The sequence below is a fragment of the Oreochromis niloticus genome, linkage group LG7 (assembly GCF_001858045.2).
Source record: "Oreochromis niloticus isolate F11D_XX linkage group LG7, O_niloticus_UMD_NMBU, whole genome shotgun sequence".
NCBI classification, from domain to species: Eukaryota; Metazoa; Chordata; class Actinopteri; order Cichliformes; family Cichlidae; genus Oreochromis; species Oreochromis niloticus.
This window is the reverse complement of record NC_031972.2, coordinates 61606200-61633387: the sequence shown is the minus strand read 5'-3', so window position 1 is coordinate 61633387 and position 27188 is coordinate 61606200. Positions and strand designations below refer to the sequence as shown.

The 27188-nt window shown below is 39.8% G+C and overlaps 1 long non-coding RNA gene across 2 annotated transcripts; it reads left to right on the top strand.

Moving 5' to 3' along the window:
* The first annotated feature begins 18184 nt into the window (after positions 1-18184).
* On the top strand, positions 18185-22485 carry LOC109202944 (uncharacterized). 2 transcript variants are annotated; one of them, XR_002062950.2, is made up of 4 exons: positions 18185-18569; positions 19959-20095; positions 20487-20576; positions 20972-22485. It is a non-coding gene; the product is annotated as an uncharacterized LOC109202944 (long non-coding RNA). The 2 variants fall into 2 exon arrangements; XR_002062951.2 differs by lacking the exon at positions 19959-20095 and having other exon boundaries at positions 18540-18569.
* Positions 22486-27188: the final 4703 nt, after the last annotated feature.

Sequence of the window (27188 nt, the reverse complement as noted above, 5' to 3'; positions counted from 1 at the left end):
TTCCTCACAGGAATGTGGTGCGGTGTGCGCTTCTGCTGCTATGGCCCACTTACTTAAAAGTTCAACATATTGTACATTCAGAGATGCTTTTCTGCATATCCTTGGTTGTAATGAGTGGCTGTTTGAGTTAGTGTTGCCTTCCTCTCAGTCTAAGTCTGGCTATTCTCCTGCGAGGCTTTTTAACCCAAAGAACTGCTGCACAATAGATTTTTTTCAGGCCACTCTCATCTCCAGGAAAATCTTGACCTCAACAACCATGCAACATTCACTTTGATTTAAATCGCATTTGTCTCCACTTTGATCCCCGATTCCAACTTCAGGTCATCTTAACTATGTCTAAACACCTAAACGCACCGAGTTTCTGTCACGTGATAAGTTCATTAGATAGTAACACACATATAAGCAGTTGAACAGGTGTAACTAAAGAAGTGAGTGAAATATATATTATACATAGAAATGTAACAGGCTATGTTAGTGCTATACAGAAAGTCAGTAGAATATATCAAAAGAAAAGAAATGCATGATAGTGAAATGATACTACACCGGTACATCATAGGATTATTACTACAAGGCGTAGCATGATGTATTGTACTATTGCGGCAGGGTGAAGGTTGCTACTGTTTATGCTACTACTCTCATGGCCCCATTCATTATGCATCATTTTGGTGATACATAATGAATGGGACAAGATGCAAAAGGTAAATGCAGATTGTCCACATGTTAGCCGTGCAATCAAACCATCTTTTCAGAGAGCTGTCCTCCCATAACCCTGGGCTTTTTCTTTGCCATTTGTCTCAGCACTTCATGCTGTTGAGCATCATCTAAACACAGGTCAGTTGCAATAATATCTTGATAAATAAGCATAAAGAACTCTTTGTTTTTATTTTAAGAAAGAGAGGGGAGAGCTTCTGTGGAGTCATGGGAAATGCATGCTATTCTAGAACCCTTTGGCATCTATCGATACCTTAAATTATGAATATATTTACTAATGTGTTTAAGATGCTGAAGAAGACCTCTGGGAACCAGTGAGTCTATTTTTTCTATTTGCACAGCGAGTTCTTCCCTTTGCACTTCCCATGAAGGGCCTTTTTTGGATTCAGCACAAGTTGTTAAGGGCATCTATTGCAATACTCAGACTTTTTCAGTTTTTTCACTCTATGTAGGAAGTGATTTATTTACAGCTGTTAGACACATGATGACAGCGGCCATCGTATAGCTGCATGCTTTCTGTAAGCATCACACAAAGCATGTGGAGTGGAAGAACAGCCTCACAAACAACAGGATGTGACAATGCAATGCCCCGAGTGGCCCTCTTTCTCTCGGCTTTAAACCAACATGCGAACATCTTGAAGCGCTTAATCAGATCAAGGCCTCCTTTTTCCCCTCATGTAGCCTCTCTCCTTTAGAAGTGGTGGGCAGGCCGGAGTGAACATACTCCACCCATATGCAGTATCCCAAAAAGTGTGGATTGAGGTCCTTGAGACTCCAATTAGCCCCTGGCTAAATCTTTTGATGATGATGGTTTGTCCGTGGGGCAGAAATGCAGACAGATATATTTTTCAGAAATATGTTTTGATCTTTACTTAAGAATAAATAGGTAATTATACTTTTGATTGGACAGCCCATACAGTATCATACACCCAGTGGTAATTCTAGAGTCTGATGAAGCTCTAGGCAACAATTTACAGTAGTGCCCCTTCAACCAGCATTCATCACTGTTCTAAACAATCTGACACCAACAATAATAACCGTAGTCATATAAAACCACAGGCAAAACACTGTTCTAGAAATAGCAGAGACCATGTTTACTTCTCTAACAATGCCTAAGACCAAGCTGACTAGTTATGAACTGCTGTAGTTTAACTACTAGTATAACTACCAGGAAGGACTTCTTAAACCTTAATTCTAACAAGTGGCCAAAATGAGCCTTTAGCACAAATCAATAAATGCCTCTGTGGCAGATATCTCCATTTTATACAGTGATCCAGTAAAATTCACACCTGAAAAACTAAGATGAAGCTTTACATTATAAAGGATTTATTTCCTGTTCATTGGCAGAAGCGTTCACAGTTTCATGTGTTGCCAGAAGACGGGATGAGAATCAGAAATCAGGAGTGGTAAGTAAACCTTTTGGGGTCACGCACTCTTTGCAGTGTAGTAGCAGAGATCACAGATTTCTCTTACATCCCTCACATTCACATTACAAAGCCACTGTTCATCCATAAATCTCACCATCTGCAGCCCATCTTCACACTCAAACACACAAGCCCATGTACAAGGCCCAAAACCATGATATCACTCCTGTCTATCTAATACTATAAAACTTGGGTTCATCTGTACACACACACACACACACACACACACACACACACACACACACACACACACACACACACACACACGTGAAATGTCTGGATTATATGCAAAAATGCACACATGCATGCACGCACTATTGTGAGTGAACCAGAGAGGGGGGATCAGCCAATAAACAGTGAAATGAGTTAGGGGTGGAAAATTCTGCAGAGCCAGGCATCACATCTCTAAGCTTCAAACAGGAGTTTGACTCAGTAAGCTCAGTTCGGCACTGGCTGTTGGCTTCTGAGTAACTATAACTTTGTGTGTCAGACAGGTATTCATTTACCTTGGTTTTATAATCTCTTGCATGCAAACTATATTTCACTTTGATGGTTTTCAGTCCAGTGTTTTCATATTTTCAGAAGAGCAAACAGGTGTAGGACCTGGCTTGCATCAAAATACAGCACATTCAGCAATTTTTAGATTTTTGTGCAAAGTAAAGATTTTGAACTGCCATATAAATAAAACACCTATCTAAGCCCAGAGCGTTTGTCAAAGCAGAAGTGCGTTAACAGACAAACATCAAAAGGTGCCCAGACTGTGACAAATGAATCTGGGAGTATGGGACCTGGCACTTAAAAAGCTGCTTCATGATATTTTCGAGGTGCTTAGTGACGGACAAAACATTCAGCGTTGATCAGCTGGAAAACCTGTTGCATTCACCTTAAGTATTTAAGACTGCCATGACCTGGATGACCCAGGAGCTACAAAGATATATACTTGGGGGAAAAACATAACATCATGATCAATATATTGAATATAAAGAAATTATCTGTGGCGATTTGAGCGCTTTTCTTTCTTTTAACCTCCTAAGACTCGAACTCTTTCATGGCATGCATTTTTAATTTCTCTTTGCTATTTGGGCCGATTGGGACCTGATGAATGTAAAAACAAAGAATTATCTTTTTACCTGATTTTGCTCTACAAGGGCCTGATATCCACATATGAGGACATTCGTCTTAACTTTCAGTATAATGTCCTCCTAAGTGGATATCAGGCCCTTGTAGAGTAAAATTTAGTATTGTGGTCTAGACAACACAAAATGTGATGTCGCCAGGTCATAGGATGTTCAATATAATCAAAAATGATCCCGTTATAACTAATCCAAAAAAGACAAACTGACCTCACTGACTGATCCATAAAACACACAAAGATGAATTTAAAATAAATTCAAAGAGGGAGCATACTGATGTTGGGCATAAAAAGGGAAGCAGTGAATCTTCTGACAAATCTAAGAGGGTTTTTTTCCCTACTCTATATGATCAGTGAGACCCAGGTGATAATTTTTATGATTAAACAATGTAAATTTAGCACATTTTTGTAAACTGCATGCTAATGTAATACATTCCCGGAGTGAGCTGGTCCATTGGATTTGCCTTGGGAAGAAAACCATCAAGATTCAGCATTTTAGGTATTGGGATGTATCTAGAAGACACAACAGGCCCACTGACATTTAAAGGACACACAGAAATGAATGTCTTCTCCGCAGTAATTAGGCCTTTACTATGTGTTCTGTAATTATTGTAAATTCTATACTGACACGTGTATTACCTCTCCATTATCTCTATGTTTGTGTATGTGTGTTTATGCAGTCGGATGGATATGCATCCCAAATGGCGCCGGGCAGTTCTTGCAAAAGCAACCCAAGTCTGTCAGAGACAAAAGAAAAACAATGAGCCTTTTAAAAATTGTTTAAATGAAGGCATGAGATAAAACAGCAGTAAATGCATAGCTAATATAAAATACTATATATTGAGTGAAATGTTGACATGCTGTTGACATCGATATTTCATTCAGAGCAATCTTCGCAGCTTTGCTAGGACAAGTATCTCAAATAAGGAGATTTTCCGACACGCAAACAAAGCAAGCAGACTGCAAAAGAAACCTTAAATCACTGGCCATATGGGAGCCATCAGTTCTATTTGGGATTACATCATCTCCATGATCTACTACTCATACATACACAGAAATGGACTGTGCTTTTTGGAGAACATGAGATGAACTGTGAGGTTCAGCCCCCCCCAGCAGGTTTGGAAACAGCAGGCCCCAGGTGTGAGTGTTTATGAAGCAATTATATGACAAAGAGAGTTCCCCTTGCGACACACCCTGGTGTAGTGGCCTCAAAAACAGTAAGCTTTGAACTGTAATAGGTTTCCTGTGATGTTTGCTGTTCTCCTGTGATTTGGGCCGTACGTCGAGAAAAGGTCAAAGCTTTGATTAATGCATGAAGACTAATTCAAAATCTCGTTTTCAGTATAAAAAAAACTTTGTTTGAAAGTTTAAATGGAGGTAATTTGTTCAAAATCTGACCCTATCATCTGAGGTGCATATTCACAAAGGTCTTCAGCTAAAATTACATGTTTGTCATAACTGGGTATATTCAATACTGCAAGGTTATGAACAAAAACAAGCATCTGGATGCTGTTGATGCAAATAATCGTGGATTCTCTGTGGGAAGAATAAACATGACATAAAAACATCCAGCAAACCCTGGTGAAAAAGTATGTTTTAATAATCACTCCGTGGAACCAAAGAACAACATCTGGTAGAGTACTGCTGGAGCCCCACAGCATCATCTGGTAAACCAGCTAAATTGCACAAAGTCATCTGCAATACGGAGGTCATGTGTTTCTAATTGGATTTGCTTGGATGCACAAACAATTTGTCTCAAGCTTCACAATTACAATTTATCATGAATAAAGAAGAGAAGTTAATCGAACTGTGGTGACGTTTCTAAAGTGCTCTGATGCCAGCAAAGCTACGTAACTAATCACAATGTTTCATTTGAAATAAAAATTCACTTTGGTTTATTCACAGCGTCAGCTGCAATGTTATGACAGACAAAAATGAAACCCACTATTACAAGATGTACGTTAATGACAGATCCACAGATGGAGAATATCTAAGGACCCTTTTAGACTTTTTCTTAATGTGACCAATGAGGACATGCACAGCCACATGTTGTCCTTCAGCTGATGGCTTTCTCGTTAATAGTGATGATACTGTATACTGCGCCATTATCACTAATAGGGACTAGAATGAGAGATCACACTAATAAAGTTGCCATATTAGCTACTCCTCATTGGCCGCCAGTCCAATTCCCTCTCCTCACATACAAAATCCTAAATGATCAGACCCCTTTGTATCTTAAAGACAAGATTTCTAGAGCTTCTTGTGTCTCCAGAAGTAGAATGGCGTGCTGACCTTTCAGCTTTAAAGTTTCTCTCGTGTGTAATTGGCTCCCAGCTCGGGTTTGGGGGACAGACCATTTCTCTATTTTTACAATTAAGTTTAAATCTTTTCTTTTGAATAAGATAGGGATAGATCAACTGATGCTGTAGGCTCAGGCTGCTGGGAGACTTCCTGTTGTGCTAACAATAATCCTCTCCTCTTCTAACTCCCCATGCATTTAAATGCCATTCTTATAGGTCATTAAATTTTGTTTGTTCTCTCCCATAGTCTGTTTTGCCCTGTAGCTGTCTCTCTGTGCTCTTCTTTATTGTCCTCCATCATCTCACCCTTCAAACCAGCCATGACAGAAGACTCCATTCACCTGAGCCTGGTTCTGACAGAGGTTTCTTCCTTTAAAGGATAATTGCAGTTTTCTGGAGATCGCTCGGATACTGCACAGGGTCTTTGCTGTATAATATTGGAACAATCAGGTTACACTCATAACAGTGTAATGTGTGGTGACTCCCAGTTATGATTGATTGTAAGTTATTCTAATATGCCAAAAGTTGTTTGTAGGCATCTTGTGTCTCAACATTAAATACCTGCAGCTTCACAGGAGCTGTAGATAACCCTGTGAATCCTATGTAACCAGGACTACGTAAAGTTTCTCTTTAAAGACGGGAATGTTTTAGATTAGATGTCTGGTGAGCCCCAGACAGTTTTTTTTTTGTGCTATTCCTAACCTCCGACTTGAAATTGGCTTTTCAGAAGTTCAGAAAGAGGTTTATGCAACACAAAAAAGAAAGAGCAAGTATCTAAATGTAGCCTGAATATCTATCAGGCAAATTATTCCTAGATGCATTTGCTGTGGAGGAGAATGAGAAGATGCATGTGAGGACACTTGTAAGCGTCCAGCTTACCAATTCTACGCAGTAAATATTATGCAAAGTTTTCAACTGTTTATTTTTACATAAACACAACTAGTTGGCTGCAGTGTTACACTCCATCATGCTTCTGAATTGTATGATCAAAGACTTCCATAAAACAGTTGTAAATGTTACACAAACAGAGCTCTAGATGCTGCGTTCATTTCAGTGTTGAAAGCTGTGCTTGAGAACCTCTTCATCAGGACAGCTTAGTAACACAGTAGCACATTTATATTAAATTAAGAAAAATGCTCGCATGATTAAGAATATGAAAATTCATTCAATTTATGATGATCCCTCCCAAATTCAGCTTCATAAAACAGCTTGAATTGAACTTGAAACTTTCTTCTGTCTGGATTGTTTTTAATGAGAAACCCCAAAAGTCCAATATACTAATCAATACTGACTGTTAGCAAGATCTATTTTCCCCTAAAGGTTTGTGCACAACTCAAAACTAATGTGGTATTGTACAATCAGGACAGATTACTTTAATATGCAACACACACACACACACACACACACACACACACACACACACACACACACTGCATGTGCTGTGCATGTGTCTCTTAAGATTAAAGCTGGAAAACAAACTATGCTACTCAAATCACAGACACTAATTTTTGTGCTCTATGTTGAGGTTCAGGTTAATATTTATTGATCATATCACAGAGACACAAAAGAACACAGAGAAATTTTAAGTTCTATCTGAAGATTTGCTTATAATAAAACATGTATGAACACAGATTTAAACATCAATCACTTGCTTCTAGTTGTGTACCAACTTTTACAAAGCCGCCACGTTTAATCCCCATTAATAGATTATTTTTCTTCTTCTTTCTGCTGTTCCCTTTAGGGGTTGTCACAGAGGACTATCTGCTTCCATCTCTTCAAATCTCTAGCATCCTCCTCTGTCATACCAATCCCCTGCATCTCCTCCCTCACTACATCTATGAATCTTCTCTGAGGTCTTCCTCTTTTCCTCCTGCCTGGCAGCTCCATATTCAAGATCTTTTGCCCAGCATACGGTATCCACTATCCCTCCTCTGCACAGGTCCAAAACATCTCGGGTTTGCCCCAGAAGGTTGATTCTGTTCATCTGGAAGTAGTGTTTTCATTGGGAGAAAGGTTTTGTCACAGTGCATTTGCACAATCATACTCTGATGGAGAGAACCTTGGTCAGTATCCTGCCCAAGGATATTTAGCATGCAGACTGGGGCAGCCAGGGATCGAACACCAACCTTCCGATCAGCAGATGACCTGCTCTGCCTCTGGAGCGCCAGCCACCCCAGTGTAGGCTCGTGTGCAATACATCACAAGTCAAACTGTATATATGGTTACTCCACCTCAAATGGTACAATTTCCTGTGTTTGGGTGAGTTTAATTTCACACTCAATCTTTATGAGTAAAAGACTTACTTAGTAAAAGAAGTGTTTCATTTTTTTTAAAATGGCTGTTTTTTCGATTTGCATTTTCCAGGAAAAGATTCCAAGACTGTTTGTAATGAAGCATCTGGCTAAACCATAGTGATGTGATGGAAATAAAAAAAATAAAACGGGATGTGAATTTCATCTGAAATAGTTAAGATAGACCGTGGTAGGTGTCCTGTAAGAAATGCTCAGCTGTGGTGTGTTCAAGTCAAATATTTGAGAAGCAGCGTAGACACTGAGAACTGGTTGATCTTTTCATCCTGTATATGTGGTTGTCTGAAGGTTCAGCAGATGAGCTGCTTGTGAGCCAAATTTAATTTACTACACACCCAGATGGAACACATATCAGCAACTCTCATCATTTATCTTTGTGTTTATACATTACGGCCCGCTTATCATAAACGTTGACCGTAAAACATAAAGAAACTGGTCACATGTGATTCATTATTACAGTGGACGGGCTTTAGGTTTTGAACCGATCACAGATGATGTAAACATAAAAGAAGCCATATTTCGCCCCTTTCCTTTGATGCTGACACATTCCTCCTCATCCTCAGTTTAAAGGGGCATTTGTAAGAGAAAATTAAAAGGATGCTCTCGCTTACATGATCAAACTAAGTACTTAGAGCATTATAAATCTAACCCAGCATATTTCCCTCTTTCCAAAAACAAGAATTCAAAACATAAAAACAAAGACATTAGTCATTCTAATTAATGCTTTGAATAGTGAATTCAGTTCATGCTGCAACCGCAGCATTTCTCAAAGTCAAATACACCCTAAGGATATTGGTATGTCAGACACTGCATTGGTTCCACCTGCCACAAGTGATGGTCTGCTACATGACAAAGTCATGATCCCAGGTAAAAAACTGTATTTGCCCAGCATTTCTTTCAGTTTACATTTTGAATACTATTTCCATTTCCACTGTATGCTAATTATCTATTGACGCTTCAGTCATTTCTTTCTTTCCCACTAATGTTTTTGTAGCTCTATTTAATAATGAACAAGCATGGATCGTTTGACACTGACACTTTTATAATCTGTCAAAATAAAGTACATTCGTACTTAAAATGATCTAGTCTGATGGTAATGATGGCTTTGAGTATGACAACAACTGCTTGTCGTGCATATGGCGGGCCCACACGATCATAATAGCGAGCCAAAACATTCCCTTCTTCATGAAAAGCCACAATGTCTTAGTGTTACCATCTGAAACTCGTTAGCTTCCTACTTACAGAGGTTTTGCTTTCGGTGACTGACATCTTAAAAGCCCTAAAACTTGTTTTTAATGATCGACTCTTGCATGATAGCTGCAATACAATATCCCACAATGGTAAGAAGTGATTCTCATGCATGCAAGCATTTAACATCTTATGAACTTTTTCTTATTCAAAGCTCACACTAACCAAAGTTAGGCCTTTAATTATGTGCCTGTAAGGTTAGCTGTCATGGGAAAATAATATTACTTCTGTAATAGTGAGCTAACGTTGTTTTAAGCATCTCTGCTTGCTGAACTCAAGGGTTCTTCCAATGCACTTGTTGTTGATCTTTCAGTTGGATTTCAAAGATTCATGGCATTAAGGTTAGGTCAAAGTGTAACGTGAGTCGACGCACTTTTTTCTCAAAAACAAATTCCTTGTATTCATTCTCGTTTCAGCTGAATACTGGCAGTCGTATCAATGCAGAATGATCCCAAGTGGCTATTCATGTCATTTTTGTCTGTAACAGTGAATTGTAGAATTCATCATATCCAAAGGTCATCTTAGGGCTATCCAACAACGAGAAGCCTGGGACGACCCACTCAAATATTGATTGTTTCAATAGGAGAATTACAACATTTATGCGAGCATGAAAGAATATCTTTTTGTTAATTTCATGATATTTGTACAACAAACTGTACGCTCCGCCTCAAACAGAGATTACATGCAGAATGCAGACGAGCTGTTTTATCCAGGTATAGTCCAGGAGAATTTATTGACCATGTGGTGTGCAGATTCAAACAATACATCATCATACCCTGAAAAACAGGACATTTGATTCATGGTTTCTTGCTCAACTTGATGGCTCTTATCTTTTGTGTGAGCATGTGTGTGTGTGTGTGTGTGTGTGTGTGTGTGTGTGTGTGTGTGTGTGTGTGTGTGTATGGGAGAGAGAGAGAGAGATCAGTCCTCGCTTTACAAAACCAAAACAATAAAAAATGGAAACATATGGCAAGATGGAATAAACCCAAAATGACCTGCTGTGCTCTCCACATCACCCACAAAAATGTATGTGCTTTCAAATGCGCTGTTAATCTAGTAGTTTCGTCAGTACGCTCTATGATCAACGTGAGGAAAATTAAGTGCAGTACTGCTTAGCTAAGAGCAGATGATTAGGTCCGAGGGCAGCCCAATAAGTAGGGCATAAAGTGAAGCTAGAAGAAATTTGTAATCAAGTAACAAAAACTGATAAGAGTGGTGATTTTTAAAAAGATCATTAAATTATTATTATTATTATGTTCAATAGACATGATGATGTTGCATCGAAATTTTAACTAAATACTATTGTATTAGTGAGCCACAACAGATTACTGGTATTTCAAGTACACGCTATAAAAATCCACCCAAAGAGAAGCTGAGTGATCACAGTCAGAGATACATGTACATTGTGGGAAAAGTTGGTCTTGGGTTAAAGAAAGCTATTCCTGATGTAGGATTGGGAAAACAAGTTCAATAACTTTGCAGTGATTTTAAGACAACCACAAATATGCATTAGCTGCATAAGAATTGTGGTGGAATCTGAGACTTTTCTCAGAACTGACAGATAAAATTGAATATTTTTGTTGATTGAAGCCAAAAGCTGCCTCCTCTGTCACTATCAGATTATCATTCCTGCTATCTTTTTTCTTCTCACAGTTTGCACTTACTCTGCCAAAACTAGAGCTTATTTAAAGCCAGTTCCAAAGTGTTCCCTGTACTAGCAACACTCAGAAATGATTAATATGCTGTGAGCGGCCAGCAAAACACTGCCATTAACAGAACTTAAGGAGCAGAAACTGAAGTCAAGAACATGCAATTCATCATAGTTTAAAAATGATTTTATTTGAGGTGATTTCTTGGAAGGATGTCCTACGCAGACATCGAGTACAACACGCATTTCATTTGTTTTATGTCAAGATTATATGCACAGCGTGTTTAGAGTATCTGGTATGTTGGCCCAGTGTGAAAGTATGAGTAAAAGAATGTTTGAAGGAATATTTGATTCAAAGGGGCTAAACCAGCACAATGTGCAGCAATCAGTCAGGTTAATGTCATGTCATATATGTCACGCATATATACAATTCTGATTCAGGTTGATGCCAAATGAATGTTTTTATGTTTTTATCTTAAGTTTTATCTTAATCTTATATTACGAAATAACATTTAAGATATGAATTTACTCTGTCTGCACATAATTACCACTTCATAATTATAAGAATTTAGCACATGCACTAGGAACAGTAACACACTGATTTTGCCTGTCTGACACCACAGTGGTGTACAGAGGGAACTTTAATCCATCTTAATTTAAGGGTTTTAGAAATGAAAACTGTTTCTGTTGATTGCTATTTTTATACATGTCCCCCCATTGGCAGAGACTCAAAGGTAATTTAATACTTAAAAATGCTTTGCACTCAGTGACTGTCTGAAGAATAGAACTCATGGACGTCATCAAATGTTGTGTTTTCTCCCTTGAGATGCTCTGCTGGGCTTTTACTGCAGCAATCTTCAGTTGCTGCTTGTTTGTGGGTTCAGATCAGGTGACTGACTTGGCCACTGAAAAATACAAATAAATTTCTTGCCTTGCGAAACTCTTGCGTTGCCTTTGCAGCATGCTTTGGCGTTATTATCTCTTTGCACTGCAAAGTGCTGTCCAGTCAGTTTTGCAGCATCTGGCTTAACCTGAGCAGAGTGTAACTGGTATGACTTTAGATTTTTTTCCTGTTACTTCCTTTAGCAGGCACATCATCAGTAAGCACTAGTGACCTGGTTCTGTTGACAATCATGCATTCCCATGCCATGACATTGCCTCCACCACGTCTGAAAGACAATGTGGTATGCTTCGGATAATAAGCCGTTCCTTTTTCTTCTCCATAATTTTCTTTTCCCATCATTTCGGTGCGTGTTTTTCTGAACCAAGAAAAGAGAATTCTGTGATGATCTAGTCAAGTTTTCTTCCATGTCTTTTGGTTTTGTTGAGCTAGCGAGTGCATTCTTTGTTTTTCTAAGATAGTACAAGATTGCTGAGCTGGTTACTCCTAAAGTTGTTAATCTTGGGATAGGTTTGTCTTCAGTTTTCATTCTTATGATGGTCTCCTTTACTTGCCTCTACATCTCACTGGACCTCCAGTGAATGCAAGTTCAACACCTGAAATCAAGTTACTTATTGAGGGGACAGGTCTTACTTTGGAGCCTCCAAAAATAGTGGCTTTTGTATGAAATGGCTGTAATTCCTAAACAGTGAATGGAATGGTTTTTACTAATAAACCCATTGAATTACAGCTGAAAGTCTGCTCTTGAATTATATCCTGGCTGTTTAATTTCAAATCCACCGTTTTTTGTGCACAGAGACAAAACTACAAAAACTGAGTAACTGGCCCAGTACTTACAGACCTAACTATATTTACAGTCTATTTAGCTGCACCTTGTTGTCTCGTATTTCTGCAGAACAAATGAGTTCACCACCATGACTCACACAACACAGTTTCCATGCGTTAACTTTAAGAAGTGAGCAAAAACTTCTGTGAAACTTGCAGCCCTGTAAATCTGTGTTGACACAGACATGGCAATCTATTCAAATAATCACTAACAAGTACCAGAATACTTCACACACAGTCTATTCATGGGAACATCTGCAACAGCTCCAGGATGTGGCCTCCAAAAAGGCACTATAGTTAGATTTATTTCATGGCATACAGGAATGGCAGCTACAGTAAGTGGCTTGGGTTTAAGATACCGAGAAGCGACAGCTCCCACTTCACACTTTGACAGACCTAAATCACATCAAACATTCAGCTTTAGATGGACTCTGGATTTACCGTACAAAGTTGACCGAGAATTATATTGCTTGCAGTGTGTGCTTTGAATATAATAAACTGAGACGGTCCAAACCCCTTATGGCTGAAAGGTCAAACCATGTAAGTGTTATGTTTTTTAAATTGCTTTAACTGAAGTAAACAAGTCACTCACAGAATAAAAACAACCTCACTGCATCGGTACGTTTGTCTTTTTATGGAATGAATGTAGATGTTTTATTCCAGGAACAGCCGGTCCTTTCAGCCACCTGGCTGAATGTATTCAACACAGCTTCAAAGGACACTTGGCATAAATACATCAGGAAAAACATTTACCTGTAATGCTTGTTTACTACGTTAATCCAGAGGTCACTCATTGGTCTTACCAGCTGTTGCATGTTGGTTTTGATCAGTGTGAAATAATTTTATAGAAGTTTAAATCTGCATAATTAACTTCTTAAACTCTGAACTATTTCGGCCCATTTAGATTAGGCTGTTGTTTCCTAACTGCAGCTCAATCGTCCCTTCTTCCTCACCATCTTTCTTTCATTTTTGTTATTTTAGCTGATTTGTAATTTGTTTTTATTATATTCTGGTATAATTCCATATCATACTGGATACTGGATTGTTATTTTTAAATAATTTTTAAGAAAAAAATGAGGTAGAGGAGGTGGGTGGGGAGAGGGAGGTCTGGGCTTCTCTGCTTAGGTTGCTGCCCCTGCCACCTGGCCCCACACGAGCCTCAGAAAATTACTGGATGGAGGAAAATAATGAGTTCAAACAAGCCAAAGTAGCTTTACTTGACCTTTGATTTATCCCTAGAGCATCACTTGGTAAAGTTACTCTGTGTAAAACTTTCTCAGAGTTAGTGTAGAGTAGGCTTTATGGACAACAGCAGTCAGTACTCTTAACAATCAATTAGATGCTGATAATCAATACTTGAAACCTTAGCAAGCACTTTTTCTCAAGTGATGCTACTCTAACAGTCAAATCATTCTTCACTTTGCTCTTCCCAAAGGGTGAACACAGCAGATGAATCAACATGATGGATTTGGCAAAGATTTTACACCAGATGCCTTTCCTGATGCAAGCCTTCCAATTATCCAGTCTTGGGACCAGCACTGGGAGCGAACTCGATCGTGACCCCCTCAGGCCGGGTTTTCATCTTCTCCCAAACCAGGGATCTTTCACGTGTAAGGCGAACGTGTTAACCACCACAACATGTAGCACATCGCAAACAATTAATAATACATCCAGTAAATTACAGAATTTCTGCTTGAGTAAAATGTCATGATGGACTATAGATATTACTCATGGAGGAAAACTGTATTAACACTATTTTTGGTTTTTGGTTTTGTTTAAAGGAATAATGCAATTTTTACATGCTGAAAAATGATTGATGTGAAAATGCAATTTAACATTAAAACATGAACAATGTGGATATATTATTAAACTTATATTAATTTGGAGTATGCCGTGAACTTTAAATAATGTACCTTAATTTTGAAAATGTATTACTAAGGATTTGTCATTTTAATATTAAATTCAGTTTTGAATACATAGAACTTTAAAGAAACTGTTAAAAGATATTGCCATAAGAAACAAATGTAACTGCAGAATTCCATTTGGTACTATGTAATCAATTTGTAATACGCTGCATGAGTAATTCCAGTGGTGATAAATTATAAGTTCATCGCTTGGGTTGCAGGATTTAATTCTGGTAAAATCCTAGATGTTAATAAAATATTATGAAACATACTCACCATCTGATTCCAGTCCAGCACAAATCAGTGATCTGAATCTGATGAATAAAAGTGAGCCATCACAGTTTGTGGAGCTCGTAATTGTCTCACGAGAACTTTAACAGTACAAGAACAAAATGTCTCCTGCAGAAACATTAACAGACATTAATAGAAAAGGTCTGTCATCTTTAAAAAACTGCAAATACCACTATTGCCAAGTCAATCTAGAAAACAATTTGAGTTATGAACAGCGGTTAACATTTACAGTTTTCATCCTCAGCCAAAATGTAATATATTCAATTGTTCTAAATTATCTTTTAGGTTTCCACTTGGACCAGTGGACACTATCCTAAATCATGACTTGCACAAATAACAGAATGTTTCTGGTGTAAAAGAGCTCCCTGGAAAAAAGGCTGACTTCACAGAATGCCTTGCTGCCATCAACTATGATATATGAATGGGAAATGTATCAAATCTGTAGCAAAGGAATGGGACACATAATGGATAACATAAATGAAATTCAGCTCTAGTTTGAGTGATATCCCTGAATTAATATTTGGAAGTGCTTTCACCAACTTTAGAGAAGCATGTATTTCGTCAAAGTACAATATTTAAGTTAAGTCACATTTGACAGACCAATGAAAGTCAACCAAATACTCAATCATTCCACAGGATGGTTACAATAACAACCTGTTATGCATCAGCCTCTCCACTCAGGCCTGTGTGAGGTTGTGAAGCCTTTCTTCTTTTGCTTGTCCCGCTGACTAACTAATGCCACGGCCTTCAGAGAGCCCAGCCAAGCACGTGGTTCAACTCCTGTGGTATTTGCCTTCTGGTCAGAGCAGGCATTTACAAGATGTGCCACCCAGCGAGAAGGCTGTGCCCATTCAGCACAGTGATTATCACTGGGAGGTCCAGTCCCTGTCTCTATCTGTATGTTTCTGTCTGTCTCATTATATGCTTTATCTGCAAATGGCTACAGGTAAATTCTTTGCACCTCCAAAGGTTCAAGATATAATATACCTGATTCACCCACCCCCCCACCACAGAGAGCTCAAATTCTTGTTTGTTTCTTGATTTTCACTACGTGAACAAGAATTCATTTTAACAGAAGTTCAGGAAAAAAGTATCAGTGGGAGCCTGGCTGTAGAAAAGGAGTTGTAGCTCTTAACTGAAGGAACATTATCCCTTGAGCACAATATGGTTCTCACCACACTGTTATTCTGCTGAACTTCATTAAACATATCAAGAGAGCTTTGACACGGGTTTCATTCTGAAATATCTCACAGTGGAAAGAAATGTCCGATTGTTTTCTGCGCTGACAAATAAAAAAAACTGTAAACAAATTACATGAACTTCAAGAATCATGTGATCAGAATCAGAATCAGAATACTTTATTGATCCCTAGGGGAAATTATTTTGGTTACAGTGCTCCAGTACAAACAGTAACAAAGACAGTCTAAGGAGCTTGGAAAGAAAAGCGTCTGGACTTCTTTGAGTTGCTTGAAGACGTTTCACCTCTCATCCGAGAAGCTTCTTCAGTTCTAAGGGTCAATTGGTGGGGAGTCCCAGATTTAAACCCAGTGGGAGTTTCTCCCCCAAAGAGGGACAAAGGACCCCCTGATGATCCTCTACCTAATCACATGAGCCAAGGTGTGAAAGCGGGTGTGGGACCTAATCAGCCAGGGTTTCGGGTGAGCTCATTGTGAAACCTGGCCCCACCCGATCATGTGATTTCCTGAGGTCAGATGGCCCAGGATGTGAGTGGGCGTTAAGGCGTCTGGGCAGGGATCTCAAAACTGGATTATAGATGGCAGACAGTTGGTGTCGTAAACCACCGCCTCTGTTCAAAGATGGTCGCTCACAGTGGACATAGATGGCTTCTTTCACTCCTCTTTCAAACCATCTGTCCTCTCTGTCCAAAATGTGAACATTGGCATCCTCGAAAGAGTGACCTTTGACCTTTAGATGCAGATGAACTGCTGAGTCTTGTCCCGTGGAGGTGGCTCTTCTATGTTGTGCCATGCGCTTGTGAAGTGGCTGTTTGGTCTCTCCGATGTAGAGGTCTGGGCATTCCTCGCTGCACTGTACAGCATACACCACGTTGTTAAGTTTGTGTTTAGGAGTTTTGTCTTTCGGGTGAACCAGTTTGTGTCTGAGTGTGTTGCTGGGTCTGAAGTACACTGGGATGTCGTGTTTGGAGAAAACTCTCCTGAGTTTCTCTGATACACCGGCTACATAGGGGATGACAATGTTGTTGCGTCTGTCTTTCTTATCCTCCCTCGCTGGTGTCTGATCTTCTTTTCTATGCATCTTTGCTGACTTTATAAATGCCCAATTAGGATAACCACATGTTTTAAGTGCTTCCTTTACGTGTGTGTGTTCCTTCTTTTTCCCTTCAGGCTTGGAGGGAACATGTTCTGCCCGGTGGTGTAGGGTCCTGATAACCCCAAGTTTGTGTTCCAGAGGGTGATGGGAGTCAAAGAGGAGGTACTGGTCCGTGTGTGTGGGCTTCCGGTAAACTTCAGTGTTGAGGTTGCCATTCTCTTCAAGGTGCACAGCGCAGTCCAGGAATGGCAAACAGTTATCCTTTTTGTCTTCCCTGGTGAACTTGATGTTTTTATCCACGGCGTTAATGGGTCTGAGTGGGACACCTTCCTTGTGGATCTTAGGAAGTCTGTAAATGCAGGGTATGGCATCCCCTGGGTAAAGGTGGTGATATGTGAGGCGGTCAATGATTATGTCCCTTTCAAGGTCTTGAAGGCAAGCTAAGATAAGACCTTGAAAGGGACCCATTGTCAGCAGCATAAACTCAGCCACTTACAACATCTCGAAACACCTTGCTACCATCCTTGCACCTCTTGTGGGGAACACCCCACATCACATCAAGAACTCCACCAACTTCACCGACAAGGTCCAGAAACTTACCCTGGATCCAGATGAAACCATGGTGTCCTTTGGTGTAGTCTCTCTCTTCACTTGCATACCCACCACAGAGGCAGTGGAGACTGTCAGAAAACGACTACAAGAAGACAGCGCCTTGGAGGACAGGACCAACTTCACACCCGATCAGTTCTGCACACTGTTAGACCTCTGCCTTACCACTACATACTTCAAATACAATGAGGGTTTCTACAGACAAAAACATGGCTGTGCCATGGGCTCCCCCATGTCACCTATTGTAGCCACCTTTACATGCAGGAAGTGGAGAGAAAGGCTCTTGGCTCTTTTAAAGGGAGAGTACCCAGCCACTGGTACAGATATGTAGACGACACCTGGGTCAAAATCAAGACACAAGAAGTAGAATCCTTCACTGCGCACATTAACGCCGTGGATAAAAACATCAGGTTCACCAGGGAAGACACAAAGGATTACTGTTTGCCTTTCCTGGACTGCGCCGTGCACATTGAAGAGAATGGCAACCTCAACATCGAAGTTTACCGGAAGCCCACACACATGGACCAGTACCTCCTCTTTGACTCCCATCACCCTCTGGAACACAAACTTGGGGTTATCAGGACCCTACACTCTAAAAAATGATTCATGGGGTTAGTAAGTAAAGCTTAAAATCAATAGCTTTTTCTGCATAAAAAATTAAGTTTGTTGCATGTACACATTGTAATCAGTTGATAACTTAATTTAATGAGTTGGTCGAAATGAAAATAAAGAAAACAGTCTTAGCTCAGTAATATATCGATTTTGAACAGACATTTCTGTGTTAACTTAACATGAAAGTGTATTCAGTTAATACAACTTAAAAATCTCGTAAGCGTCCTTTAAAAGCTGAGTACAAGGCTGACTTGCCCAGACATGTTGTGCTCTCAGACCACTGATCGAAAGAAACGGAGGCAAAGAGAGAAAGCGGAGAAGCGCCATTTTGGACGGAACGTTATCAAACGTTAAAGCTTTGTGGTGAGTACAATTTTTTGCCTTGTTTTATTCACAGCAGCTAATAACTCTAACTTTAACTCTATCAACACGCACTGCAAGAAATCCTTTTTACACAACACTAAACTCTTCCTCGGTGAGTGGTGGTGATAAGCTAGTAACGTTACACTTCTGGCTAACTTGTGAAGTAATTCGACCGTAACATTAGTCTTTGTTAAGTTTTGTTTTACGGTGGCAGCCAAATGGTGTTAATTGACACTGAGCTTCTGTAGCAGTAGTTTTAACTCTGCAAAGACAGGGTAATACACGTTTTTCTTCTTTCTACTTTGAAATCGTTGCAGCGTTGATGAAGGTTTGACCAGCAAAAGGCTGGGCCGTTTTACATTCATGACTAAACAAATGTAGGTTACTGAGTATACATTCGGTTTAACATCGATGCATTTTGATGTTTAAGTCCTAGAGTTATTTTTATGTGAGATTGAAGTTTGTTAATTGAGCCCTAGCTGAAGAACAGCCTGTGTCAAAGTTCAGTCAAAAAACGCGGGCAAGGAAGCGAACGCCATGTTGTAGAAACGCCACAGGAAAGATCTTAAGTAACATTCATAAACTAGTTGTTTTAATGACATTACATTGAGTGTGCATTAGCACATAAAATATAATTTTGCTCTTTTGGGTGTTAACTGCAGATACATAAGCGCAGTTGTATCACTTAAGAAAAAATATCTTTGATTTGGAAACATAAAGCAACTTTTAGGAGAAACTCAACACTAAAAATAATATACATAGTTTTAACTTTTAATGTCATAAGGATTTCCTGTGAGATAATGATTAGACTAAAGACTATAGTTAAAAAAGCGTGAATATTGATTGCGTGTAGTTTGCCCATTTCTTTGCAGTAGTTTACAAGCATTTTTCTTGTTTTTCATCTTGAATATTCAAAAACAATGAATTAAAATTTACTATAATGCTGATGTAGCACAAGTTGTTTGTACTACAGCCTTCTGAATCACCCAAGTTAAAGTAATTTAAACTGTTTGTTTTTAAAATGAAGTGGATCTGTAAAATTTGCAAATTTGAAACACCAAGAAAGACAGATCTCTTAAAGCATTATAGATTAAGACATGGTCATGGTGGAGAATTTCACCCTTGTCTTTATTGGGAGTGTTATGGCTCATTTAAAACATGGGGCAGCCTGCGAACCCATCTGTCAAGAACTCACTCGACCCGTGAGTCAGTGACACTGTCCACTGTACTGTCATTTAAATGTCCATGTTGTTCTTTAAACACTATCTCCACAGAAAGAGAATACTTTGAGCATATTGGTCGTCATTTAAAGAAACAGGAAACTGTGTCTTGTGTTTTTGAAAATTGTCCTTTCAAAACAAACATTCATGGAACATTTGCCTCTCATAGGAGCCGGAAACACACTCCTCATACACTTGATGACTTCAAGCCTGAGCTTTTGCAGAGGTATATCAATCCTCTAAATGCAGGGGATGATCCTGTGGATGAAGACGATACTGAAGGTGCAGTGAGTGAAGACCCTGAAGGTAATGAAATAAGAGAATTGCCGAATTTAATAGAAAAACATGTAGCCCACGTGCTGCTTAAGTTGGAAAGCATATTCAATGTACCACAACGGTGTACTGATGAGTTAGTTGAAGAGCTACACTTTATCTCCTCATCAGCTTCAGGTCCTATTTTAAAAGAGATTTTACAGTCATGCTTAAAAAAGCATAATTGTGAAGTTGATGATTTGATCATTTCAGAGAAATGGCTCTTTGAAATGATCAATTCATTATTTTGATTATCACTGGAAATCTATAATTGGTACAGTTCAGGCCATATAAAGTCAATCCTTTTTTTTTTTTTTTTTGGATGTAATTATCAAAAACCCATCCTCCTCGAAGAGCAGTTCGACATTCTTTTTCTTATTCACAGGACGATTCTGTGGAGAGAAGGCGAGAGGTCGCTATCCGTGGCTTAGTGGTGTATCTCAGGGAAAAGGAGGAGGATCTCTTCAAAGAGCAGGTAAATCAGACATGACTATACTTTGTATTAGAGCTACGATCTAATCTATTATTAATTGATTTCTAAATTAATCGGCAACTATTTTGATAATTGATTGATCGGTTTGAGTAATTATTTTAGAAAAAGAAGTCCAAATTCTCTGGTTTCAGCTTCATAAATGTGAATGGTTTCTGGTTTCTTTACTCCTCTATGACAGCAAACTGAATATGTTTGACATTTGAGGTCATCATATTGGGCTCTGAGAAACATTGACATTTTTCACCATTTTCTGACATTTTCTGGACCAAACAACTAATCAGATAATCGAGAAAATTGTTAGTTGCAGCCCTATTTTGTGTTACTCTCATGTATAAGTATGATTACTTAAAACATTTATATTGATTCTGACCTACCAGGATGGTGGCGGGGATATTACCAATGAAGTGATGAAGATTGTAACCAGAGGTGCCACAACGTCTGATCCAGCCAGCGCAAGGATCATACTTGAAGGAACAGAAGTCCTAGCAGACCTGGATGTACCCAGAGCCTGTGCCTTGCTAATGGGGCTGATATATGCACTCAACCTCAGCTACCCAAAAGAACTGAAAAACACTTTTGAAGTGTTTCAAAAGATATTCCTCGAGCTGGATGATCTGAAAGCCAGTCCTAAGGTAATGTCACTAAAAAGTAAACTGTTGTACTAAAAAATGTGAAGAGTGAGGCTATCCTCAAATTAAACGGGAAATGTTCCACTGTTGTTTGCAATGTGTTGTGTTACATACTGTACAGTAGGCAGTAGGTGTAAAGTTGAGCGTTGAGCATTAAGTACACCTAGTTCAAAATAATGCACTTTAAAAGGATAGCTCGGGTCTTTTGAAGTGAGGCTGTATGAGGTACATATGTATAGTGAGTGTATTACACACAGTAGATGGCAGTCAGTAAGCTCCACCTACGGAGAAGCAGACGGGGCCACCGGCACGCAAGATGAGCCTCCATCCTAATAAAACTGATGTCAGTTTAAATGTACATTATATCAAGAATATGTTTACTGCTTTATTTTGCTATCAGACAGCCTTTTCTGTGAGGAAAGAGAAGTTCTACTGCTTGTTGTTTCAATCGCTCTGGCCCACCAGCGTCCATGGACAAAAACAGCAATTTTACCTGACAGCACACAGGAGTTGCTGGTCTCCTGCTGCCTTGATCAGTAAGTGTAATTGTGTTATTTGGTGACTTTGGTGTTAGTTCGGGTTAGTTCAGATTTACCAAAGTCACACAAACAAACCGAGCCTATCGTGCGTGTCGGTGGCAGGAATGTGCTGACTGCTGTCTACTGTGTGTAATACACTCACAATGTACTTCATACTTAAAAAAACCTAAACTATCACTTTAACACAAACAAACTTGAATCAGAGCATGACTGTCAAAATGTTCAGTCTTTTTGAGACAGATTTACAGGGGTGTTTTATGTCATTTATTTTATGGAGGCAACAATTTTTTCTGCTATTGAAATGTCAATGACTCTGGAATGGTGGACTGGTGTTCTAATAAACAGTTTGATCATAAAACTGGAATTTCAATGTGTAATTTATTGTATAATTGTAAGTTATAAGTTATTGTAAGTTATTAGTACTCAAAAAAATTAAGGTAACAATTTGCATGGATATTTCTGAGTAGAATAAAAGTAAAAAAATAAGTTTTAATAACTAAATGGAGTAATTTTTAAACAATTAAAAATAAGTTGGTTCAACTTAATTAAGCTTGTAGAGGACAAAGCAAATCATGTTGTTTGTACGTAAGGAATAGAGTTTGCCTAACTAGAGAACTCTTGTGGCATTTACGCTATAGTGGCTAAGCTGAAGTAACTTAAAAAGATCCATGCAAATTGTTACCTTAATTTTTTTACGTTAAGCCAACAAAACATTTTTTAGAGTGTACACCACCGGGCAGAACATGTCCCCTCTAAGCCTGAAGGGAAAAAGAAGGAACACACACATGTAAAGGAAGCACTTAAAACATGTGGTTATCCTAATTGGGCGTTCATAAAGTCAGCAAAGAGGCACAGAAAAGAAGATCAGACACCAGCGAGGGAGGATAAGAAAGACAGACGCAACAACATTGTCATCCCCTATGTAGCCGGTGTATCAGAGAAACTCAGGAGAGTTTTCTCCAAACACGACATCCCAGTGTACTTCAGACCCAGCAACACACTCAGACACAAACTGGTTCACCCGAAAGACAAAACTCCTAAACACAAACTTAACAATGTGGAGTATGCGGTACAGTGCAGCGAGGAATGCCCGGATCTCTACATCGGAGAGACCAAACAGCCACTTCACAAGCGCATGGCACAACATAGAAGAGCCACCTCCACGGGACAAGACTCAGCAGTCCATCTGCATCTTAAGGATAAAGGTCACTCTTTCGAGGATGCCAACGTTCACATTTTGGACAGAGAGGACAGATGGTTTGAAAGAGGAGTGAAAGAAGCCATTTACGTCCACTGTGAGCGACCATCTTTGAACAGAGGCGGTGGTTTACGACACCAACTGTCTGCCATCTATAATCCAGTTTTGAGTTCCCTCCCCAGACGCCTTAACGCCCACTCACATCCTGGGCCATCTGACCTCAGGAAATCACATGATAGGGTGGGGCCAGGTTTCACAATGAGCTCACCCGAAACCCTGGCTGATTAGGACCCACACCCGCTTTCACACCTTGGCTCATGTGATTAGGTAGAGGACCATCAGGGGGTCCTTTGTCCCTCTTTGGGGGAGAAACTCCCACTGGGTTTAAATCTGGGACTCCCCACCAATTGACCCTTAGAACTGAAGAAGCTTCTCGGATGAGAGGTGAAACGTCTTCAAGCAACTCAAAGAAGTCCAGACGCTTTTCTTTGCAAACTCCTTAGACTACGATGACCTGGATGACTGAGAACCTTCACAGACATAGTAACAAAGACAGACAGTACACTAAGTAAGAAATAGCACAATATATACAATATATACATGCATATTTATATACATTTAAGTCACTTATTGATAAATAAGTGACTTCTTTGGCTCTCAGCGAAGGCGGTCGCACTTTTCTCCTCTCCTGCCCTTATCTTCCCTGCTTAGCTTCTTGTGTCCTTGTCTTGTCTGTGTTTTATTGCTTTCCCTGGAACACTCTCTCACAGTCTGTGTCTAAAACCTAAAAGAGAATTATGGATTTGATCAACTGGTCTCTGAACGCTATTGACACCATCTTCTCAACGAGAAGTCTGGGCTCGGGAGAGCCCGAGTGCCCTGGAGGGACTTTCCCTGCCGGATACACGATGGACGGGTGGCAGAACTGGAGGGTCGTGTGCCTGGCGGGACTGTCGATCGAGGACGCTGAAGATATCTACCTATTTGGAACCATGGTAACAGGGTTCTTGCTGATCGGAGCTGGCTTGGCCCTGGCTTATCGGAAAATTGAGAGAGCGGAGCCGGCTGTCCAAATCCCCACAAGGCTGCCCGCTGGGATTGAAACGATTGGACGAGGTGCGAGTTCTCAGAAAGGGCTCAGTGAAAGCAGCAGCATGGTTAAGAGCTTGGAGGCGCTTACGACTGCAGTGAATGCTCAAACTAACACCTCTGAGCGTAGGTTGGATTACATCAGGAACGAATCCACCCGAAACAACAACTCAGGGAGGAAGCTGGACTACATCTCGGATCAGTTGGCTGCGGTCGTGAGGTCTCAGGATCTGCTTCGTGAGCAACAGAGTGACAAGATCTCGGGATCGATGGCTAATAACATCTTGGAGAAACTCGAAGCTATAAAAAAGGAGATTGAGAGACCAGTGTCGGAGTGCTAAAAAACAGCCTGAAATTCTTATGAGTTGTTTGCAAAAGAAAAATCACCATCATTATACGGCTACCCCTTCGGCACCAGCTGCGGGCTCAAGGCTGGAGCCGATCAAAAACAATCCCTGATAACGACTATGTTGTGACTGTTCCTTCCCATCCCATGCAAGGCCACCTGGGTTGGCTGGTAGACTGTTTACTTAGCCTGGCAGGGCGAAGGACACTGTCTCCACTGAACTATGGACACGCATACACATACACTGATAAGCAAACACTGATCCCCCTCCCTTTCCAAACGCCTTCGATGCTTGTTTCCTGCGGGGGAACACGGCGGGTCTATGTGCCCCCCCACCCATCCCCGTGGCTTGTCATGTCCTTCATAATGTTGTGCTGTGGACATTCATGTGCTTTTTTGTGCAGAGGAGTTTTTTTGTTTCCTGTTCTCATGCTGTCCTACCATGGAAGCACAGCATGAGTAGGGGTCTCCTTTTTTCCTCTTGTACTTTCCCATTGTAATGTACATTTCAATGTTTTTCTCTAATGCTACCAATCTCCGACCGGTATCCCCATGTAATGTCTGTGTTGTATGTGTAAGGTCGGGGGGGTCCCATTTCACTGCAGGGCAACCTGCATGTGACGAATAAAGCTTTGATTGATTGATTGATTGATTGATTGATTGAAATAGCTGAATAAGAAAGAAAGAATGCATGACACGAGGACATCCAGAATTCAAACGTGTATTATACCATCTGACTTTTTATATAACATAATGCATTTTGGAATGTCGACATTGTTAACACAACCTACTGAAGTTCAAATTAAGCAAAATAGGGAAGAAACTTCATTTACTTTGAATATGGCATGGTTATTAGTTCCAGATTGGCTGATCTGCTTGGATTTTTTCCATAGAACTACTTTAGGGTTTGCAGAGAATGGTCAGAAAAATGACAAAATATCCACTCACCTGCAGGTCAGAGGAGAATGGGGAGATGGGTGTGTAGGTTCTCAATCATCCAGGTGATGGTCATTGAGACTCATTGAAAAGAAGGATAAAGAACTCCAGTGGTCTTCTTTTTAAGCAGTCAAGACAAGAATGTCCAGACTGTTTCATGCTGATAAGAAGGCAACAGGAACTCAAATAACCACTCAATAAAAAAAGGGTCTACAAAAGAGCACCTCTGAACATATGTTGAACCTTGAAGCACGTGGGCTACAGCAGCAGAAGACCACACTGGGAGCCATTCCTGACATCTAATAAAAGGAAGCTGAGGCTGTAATTTCCATACACTTGACAAAATTAGACAGCATAATCATTGAAAAAATGTTGCTTAATCTGATAAGTCTCAATTTCTGCTGTGACATCTGGAATGGTATGTCCAAAATTTGGTGTAAACAACAGGAAAGCAGAGATCCCTCTTGCCTCATATCAAGGTTTCAGCTGCTGGTGGTGGTGCAGGTACAGGGGATATTTTCTGGGCACTCTTTGGGCAACCTACCCAGCCTACCTGAGTATTGTGGCTGACCATTCCTATCCCTTTATGACTACAGTAAACTTTCTGATGGCTGGTCCCAGCAGGATAAGGCATCATGTCACTCATTTCAGCTCAAATCAAACTGGTTTATTTAACATGACAGTACGTTCACTATATTCAAATGGACTCTGCAGCCATCAGATCTCAGTCCTATAGAGAGGCTTTATGATGCGGAACATCAGATTTGCATCATGGACATGCAGCCAACATATCCACAGTAACTGCATGAGCCTATCATGTTAGTACTATAGACCAAAATATTTGAGGAATATTTCCAGGAAGTTATTGAATTTGTGGCATAAAGAACAAAGTATTGAAATGGCCATTTTAACAGATATATAAAGGTGTCGGCCTTTCTGCCATCCTACAAAAACACAAAAGCTCTGTCATGACAAACATCAGGAAAAGCAGATTAAGCATTTTGTCTGAAAAATTCCAGTTTTGTGTGTATTCCATTTATTCAATTCCCTTTAACACAAATCTCAGACATCACAAAACAGGTCTTCTTTATGATTGAAATAACACCTGCAATTCATTTCTGCAAGCAGCATTTATCTTGAAGTTATGTTGGCCAGAAAATTGTTTTTTTTCTTCCTTCTGGTACAGAATTTCACTCCTGTGGGTTGTAAAACAGGACTCGTGAAACCCCAGGCCAACTAAAAGATAAAAAAAGATAATGTTTTCACATGCACGAGTTATGAAAGGCTAAAAATAAAGAACTTGGGGTTTTACACACCATAGTCGGTAAGAAACTGGGAAAATGATTCTGCTCAGCTCAAGCTGTCAGATATCAAATGAAAAAAGTATTTTATCAGAGTCAGATAGATCCCTCTTATTTTATTTCATCAAGCTGGAAAAGATTATTGAGCATAAATGGGAAAATAAGAATTTCTTTAAGACTCTGCTCACCGACTTGCTTTAAGAGTCTGGTTCAGGTGATATGATCTAAAGGCAAGCAGGACATGCTCCATCTCAAGTGGAAAATTAGTGTGGTCATTGGGAACATTTGAAGAACAATAGAAAACACATGTTCTATTTTCCTCTGGGAGAGGGGCCGTTTGCTTGGCAAGTTTCTTATATGTAATCATATTTTCTAGGAGGGATTCAGGATCAACAGGGTGTGGAAATCCCCGATGCAAATATACAGTACCAAGATAAGTAAGAAGATTTTCAGCATTTCTCATCACCATAGGACCATTACTACTCAGTCGCAGATAATAAGAAGAGACCAACTATAGTCGCTATGTGATAGCACTGCCGCAACAACGGCAGCTTCA